Source organism: Panulirus ornatus, chromosome 63 (genome assembly GCF_036320965.1).
Source record: "Panulirus ornatus isolate Po-2019 chromosome 63, ASM3632096v1, whole genome shotgun sequence".
Classification (NCBI taxonomy): domain Eukaryota; kingdom Metazoa; phylum Arthropoda; class Malacostraca; order Decapoda; family Palinuridae; genus Panulirus; species Panulirus ornatus.
Genome location: NC_092286.1, coordinates 3,424,623 through 3,431,495, shown reverse-complemented (window position 1 = coordinate 3,431,495; position 6,873 = coordinate 3,424,623). Strand labels below are relative to the sequence as shown.

At 39.8% G+C, this 6,873-nt stretch overlaps 1 protein-coding gene across 3 annotated transcripts in view; it reads right to left on the bottom strand.

Moving 5' to 3' along the window:
* Positions 1-1,467: 1,467 nt before the first annotated feature.
* The window catches only part of LOC139745852 (protein gooseberry-like), an 89,474-nt gene continuing 84,068 nt past the window's right edge, over positions 1,468-6,873 (bottom strand). The window contains exons 9-10 of one of the 3 annotated variants that reach the window (XM_071656457.1): positions 5,525-6,805; positions 1,468-4,727 (exon numbers count right to left, since the gene is read on the bottom strand). The gene's annotated coding sequence lies outside the window, so the exon portion shown is untranslated. Of the gene's footprint in view, positions 4,731-5,524; positions 6,806-6,873 lie in introns of all 3 variants that reach the window. The other 2 variants (XM_071656458.1, XM_071656455.1) reach the window with 2 other exon arrangements.

Sequence of the window (6,873 nt, the reverse complement as noted above, 5' to 3'; positions counted from 1 at the left end):
TGTGAGGCTGGGCATCATCCATTGTCTGTTCACTTTTTCTGTCTATCTACCTGAGTGTTTTCCCTTCCTCCCCCTCCTCTTGCACGGCCTCGCTCCCTCACACTAGAGGGATCTCATAGCAACTCTCGCCGGATTCACATAGGCTGTCGCCAATCACTGTGCCTGAAGAACCATTTGTTCCTTCTTCACATGTCTTCCTCATTATATACTGACTGGCTATATATGTAAATCATGAGATCAGAAATACACTCAACATCTTTCTGACTGACTCTATGTCATGTCTTCCTTAAGTCTGTTGCTATAGAATATAGTCTTAAACACTGGCATGATTATTTATCCACATCGTTTTCATATATAGAATGTAGATAACTATATTGTTTATAGAAGAATTTTTAAGTACATAGCGTCTCTTTTTGTTGTTGTTTATGTTTTACCTTCCTAACGTATTCCTGTATTCATCTTGTGCTCCTGGGTGTTCGTAGTTACCATATGAGATATCTGCTATCTTTCCCTGTCTTGATAAAGTACCTGAGATCAGTTATCATTACTTATATGCGTCTGAAGTTACCTTTCCATCTTATTTAAATCTATCATTTCTGCAAGGAATAGATAATCTTATGTGTAAAGAACATGTGTTTCTTGCTTAATGAGTCACGATGGTGTCATGGATGAGTCACGATGGTGTCATGGATGAGTCACGGTGGTGTCATGGATGAGTCACGGTGGTGTCATGGATGAGTCACGGTGGTGTCATGGATGAGTCACGGTGGTGTCATGGATGAGTCACGGTGGTGTCATGGATGAGTCACGGTGGTGTCATGGATAAGATAATACTGATAATGTCATGGAGTCGAGACAGTGTTGCTACTGGGTCGAGACAGTGGCAACTGGGTCGAGACAGTGTTGCCACTGGGTCAAGCCAGTGTACTGCTTTATCTTTACTAAAGATACCATTACAGTATTACATTTAATTGATACATAATTAGTCTGAGACGTTTATCAAAAAGAATAAATTCGATATATATTCAAGGCGTGGACAAACAAGGAATGAATCAAAATCCAGGGTACGTGCATGCATATTTATTGATAATGATTCACTTATCATGCATAAGGCACGGGATACAAGCACTGCAACTAAGGAAAACTTGGACCATCGAGGACTGAAGTGGTCATGAAGAGGAGGAAAAGGAGGGAGAATCATCGATGCATCACATCTGTCAGCTACACCTGTGGTAATCTGTACCTCTTCCTCTACAATACTGAGGTGGTATATAAACTGAGACATTATAACAAAAGATCTGTGGCTTTTGTTTATATATATATTATACTTTCTCACTGTCTCCCGAGTTAGCGAGGTAGCGCAAGGAAACAGACGAAAGAATGGCCTAACCCACCCACACACACACACACACATACATATATATATATATGTATGTATATGATATATATATATATATATATATATATATATATATATATATATATATATATATATATATATATATATATATATATATATATAATTGTGAGTTCCTGTTTCCACCTGCCTAAATATTTCGCAACGTCAAACCTGCCTTTACATTTTGATATAGATGCTGAACTATTTAAATTTATTTGAATTCTAAATACCATTTCTCTTTCAATACACCGTTTGGCTTCTTATGCTAAATAGGACGTGACATGAAAGTCACCCACATGTAACACACAATCATTATCATGTTGTAATGTCAAAAGGGAGAGAACAGAAATAAGAGTAACAACAAAACTGCTGGCCACAAACGGGAGACAGTAACAGAAAAACTGTATTATTGGTGGAGCTGGAAGGTGTGGAGGTGCCATACATTTCTTTCTGAATAGTATAAATATTAACGAAGGTTTCTGGATACTGACTGAAGTCTATAACAAGAACATCTTGGTGAAGGGTGTGTTGTATGTGACACACGCAACTCTCCTTCACACACTCACCACCACACACTGAATGTTTTCACTGTGAGACCTGTCCTTTAGCTCGTTCAAGGTTGTTGATGAACTGCGTTGGAGATGTTAAGTTGTTGAAGAATTGTGTTGGAGATTATACGGTTTATCAGACTGGGACGATGAGTGCTCTGAGGGTGAGTGTGCTGCAGGACGTGAGTGCAAAGCCGACACACACACACTGCCCATGATACTTATAGTACAAAATAACAATGTTTCACACTTATATACACGACCATCGTGGTTTATTTACATCATGGAAAAGACACGTAGTATGATTACAATCCTGATGAAAAGACACGTAGTATGATTACAATCATGATGAAATGACACGTAGTATGATTACAATCATGATGAAATGAAAATGAAATTAGAGAATGGGATGTACATACAATATATGCAATGAAATCTAAGTCAGGATCACTGGTAAGAAAGAAGACTGAACACAGATTGCAGTTCGTGTTTCAATCACCAGCGCTGTGTGAGACGTTTCGACTCCTATAGTGAACCAGTGAATCAACATTACTGAATCAACTTTCTGCTCGTAAAGTGGACGGTACTGTATAAGGCCTCGTTGAGTACAATTAATGCACTAGTCTAGACTGATGAGAAACATAAAGTGCCACTGATGTATCGAGATGAGACATTGCCTGTGCAGGTTTAATGCTTCAGATGAACCAGTTTTTGTTTGCTCTCCTCAGTGGTGGATTAAATACAACCATGAGGAAATAACAAATGTTCCTACAACTTCCAGGGGCTTGTGGGTTACGCCCTGAGTGAAAAGCACCTTCGGCCAGATTGTATCGTATGAGTACAACCGCGTCAAAGTTTATCTTTTTTTCACTCTCTCCAAAGCCTTGAAGCTGCTGGAGACCTTGGAAGGAGGGAGTCTGGCGTTATGTGATAATGTGACAGTAATAACGACTTTTGTGGATGTGTTACCTACGTGGCACATTATGTGGTACACGTTTCAACTTCTTCCGCAACTAATTCTTTCAAATTTGATTACCTGGTCTCCCTGCTCGAACACGACCATGGATCATCAGCATGTTTCTTATAGATTCGTGGTCGTAAGACACAAACTCTGCATTGCAGATCTTTTCGAGATGCGAATTATGAAATCACTTATTTGATAATGTGAAAAATTAATATAAAAAAAGTTATTGGTCACAACTTCAGCGTGCTGTCTACCTGTCATTTCTGACTCGTATGGTTAAATCGATTCATTTGATGTTCATCCAGAATCCATGTTCAGTATGCACGGAAATGAACAGTTCGACTTGGACCTCACCTCATACCGACAACGACCGCTGGTCCAGGTGAAATTGATGGTAATTTTGTTACTACTCGTTACAGGAAACGCTGACCCACAGGTGGTAGTTGAAGGCTGTTAAGTACCTGCTCGTTACTTAAGTCTGAAAAGTTAGCACATTTTGATTGAATCAAACAGACAGTGTGTCACAATCCTCTCCAAGGTAAAGATATGTTGTGGGAAGATGATAAGTAGCTAAGATTTTTCTGCTCGTCTTAACCCAAGAAAATTTCTGTACGTGTATTCTGATTTGTCTTAATATTTGTAAGTTTGTTTCGGGTATTGTTATAACTGAGTAACCTAAATAATAATATTATTACACTTCAGTAAAGATAACAACATCAACACAACAAAGTGGCTGTGATCATGACTCAGGAGACGAGTGAAAATATAAGTTACAAAAATATGAAAATGACGGCAACTTTAGCAACAGTGCCGTCACAACGGTGACAACAGTAGCAACAGTGCCGTCACAACGGTGGCAACACACATTCCCGTTACTTGTTTTCTTTTCCACGAGTGTTATAAATTTGGAGGTTCCGAAGGTGCTTCAAGTTGAGGGTCGTCAAACTCTGACACAGTTCCAAATCTCGAGTAAACTACAAAATCTAGAGTTTCACTAACGCTCTGAGGAGATTATTTCCTTTTCTAAAGATTAAGTACATACAGTCTTTATCACCAAATCTGTCATAATATTCTCTAACGTAGTCTCCTACAGTAGAATGGTGAACTGATCTGAATGTTTTCCCTACACATTACTTGAAAGATGAATCACCGAAGCATTATGGAAGTGAGTCGAGACGAGACAAATAGTGCCTCCAGATGAGGAACAAATGGACGTATAGTTTTGAACTCTGGTGCTTGAGCAGACACTCTGTAAGGCCGACTGTAGCGTGCGCTTCTGTTCGTTCACGAAACTTCAAACCCATAATCACTGAAGCTTCATACCCACAGTCACTGAGGTTTCACTGTAGTGTTCACTGTGCTTTATAAGTCTTGCTGAAACTCAACTCACATGTAGGATTTTAGTTGAGCTGTCTTTGTTTATTAAAGAAATATCCATTTACTTTTGGAAACTCGCTCAAATTTACATCCACAACATGACTAACATGTCATTGATAATGCCAGTAAGTTGAAAAACAAAAGACTCATTCTTTAAGTTTCGCGTTTCTTACGTTTTATTTTCCTTTCCCGCACAACATGTAGAGGTTGTACGGCACAAAACGTCATCTTTAACACAGTCTTTTGAAAAGTTCTTCTCGTGTGAGTCTGTATGCTAATACATCACTAGGGTCACTAAACTCTTCAGAAACTGAAGCGGGGTTATGGTACAACGATCATTCATATTTTCCCTTTTTCTTCTTCGTCTTGTTTCCTTGAGAACCCTGGAAGGCGCGTCTCTTGTTGTTGGATCAGATGTTTGTTTGCTTCCAACTCCTTCCTGCTGGGGAGAAACGATGTCTTGTTGTTATCTATGAAAGACAAGAGTTGTATAATTATGTATGGTTGTTGTCTGTTGGGTGATGTATAAGTATGTATGGTTGTTGTTTGTTGGGTGTTGTATCATTATTATATATGGTTGTTGTCTGCTGAGTGCTGGTTCCTGCTAAAGTTCTCTGCTTAAAAACTTCTTGGTTTTATTATTGAGCTTAAGACTGACGAGATTTCTGTATGTGTCATGATTGTGTGTGTGTGTGTGTGTGTGTGTGTGTGTGTGTGTGGTAAGAAACTTTCCTATATGTTAAGGTCACCAGCTGCCCCTGGTATGTGTTATGAGCTAACGTCACAAGGAATCTTCCTCCGTCTTGATAGATTAAGTCTTGTGGTTCCTGAAGAACGTGCTCTGAACTTACGACAAAACACACTTCCAGAGTGTTCTAAGTTCCTAACAAAGCAAACCTCCCCAGTGTTGTGAGGTAATGATACCAGATCCTTCAGTGTCATGTGCTAACATCGCAACATAGTGGACTTGGCTTCCTTTCTCACTTCAGATGTAGTGTATGTTCAGGAATGTTGAATCATATCAAACACTTATGTCTTAGGAACAACAAAAAAATATTTACATTAGAAATACATCCCTGCGCAAGAAGTCAAGTACGTAACTTTAGAAAGATGATGAATGATTAAAATTACTATCAATGCAGCGAACAGAACTGACAATAAAATGGAAAATTTATTAGAAATGTATATCATTGTTTATCGCGACTCAAAAACAACAAAAGAAGGACATGCACCTACCATGACCTTTGCCGACAGGTGATGACCATCCTCCCCCATCGTTCTTTCTGACCTCGTTTGACCCAATGGGCGCGGGTCACAGGCTGACGTGACCCGTGCCCTGGACCATACACGCCCACCACACGCCTTCCTCACCCATCCCACTCCCGCGCTGGTCGCCTTTTGTTCAGCGAGCGGATTTTTGTAACCCAGTGATGTTGTGCTTTTGGGGTCAACACAGAATAGAAGGAAAAAAGAAGAAAAAGAAAGAAGAAAAAAGGGAGAATATACTTATGTATTCTGGGAATATGGTAATGAGTAGCTGGAGAGAGAGATATGATGTGACTGGATGGCCAGAATTGTTTAAATGGTTGATGCAAATGAGCCTATGTATACTGAGGGTGATCGGGCGATGACAACAGAAAACAGAGACAGACAGACAGACAAAGCCTTGAGTTTGAACGATCAGACTATTCTACTTCTCTTTGGGCATATTGCTGAATATAGAAATCATTTCGCTGATGTTATTCCTATCCGAAAAGGCAAGCGTTCCTGTTTATTGTAAGATAAAAGTTGAAAACGTTCAACAGCAACAATTAGAGGAGCTTACATATGCACATTTTCAAACCTTCATCTTAATGAAGAACTTTTGAATAATAAAGAAGCGTTGCCAGAAAATTAAATTAAGACCTATCGAGGATGCTTCCAAATGTTCAGATCAAAAGTCTTTTGACCCCTGGTGAATATGGTTGGTCGAGTGAGAAGAATATTGGAGAATATTCATGAAGAAATAAATACTTATATTCCAACAATCTTTGAAATATTCCAGTGACAGTTTGCGGGAGGAAAGGCTGTACCGATGGCTACATCTCTTCTTTCACTGTATAAACAAAGACGTTCCAGGCACGAGACGCCTTCCAGGAGACGCAACTGCTCCTACCAGACTAAGATGTCTCCTTCCATCGTATGTAATTAACATTAACGTGGCTAAGATTACTCGTATTTACAGAGCTATCATACGTGAGGCTGTACACACACACACACACACACACACACACACACACACACACACACACACACACACACACACACACATCAGCGTCCCTCGTTGTTTTTGTTTTGGTCTTTAACTCAAGGGATTGTTTGAGAATCAAGGTTAAGAAGATGAAGGAGCCCAGGGGGCAGACTCGTGACTTGTGGAACTCCTCAGACCGGTAGAAAACAGCCAATCAAAACCCCCCATTAATTTAACTTTTGGTTTCAGTTGGTTGTTGCACTCACGTCCACGACACTGCCTGCAGCCTGCGAAGACAGAGAGCAAAACATTCAGGAAGTGAGAGGTAGAGACTTTGAAGCTGGTGACAGTGTCA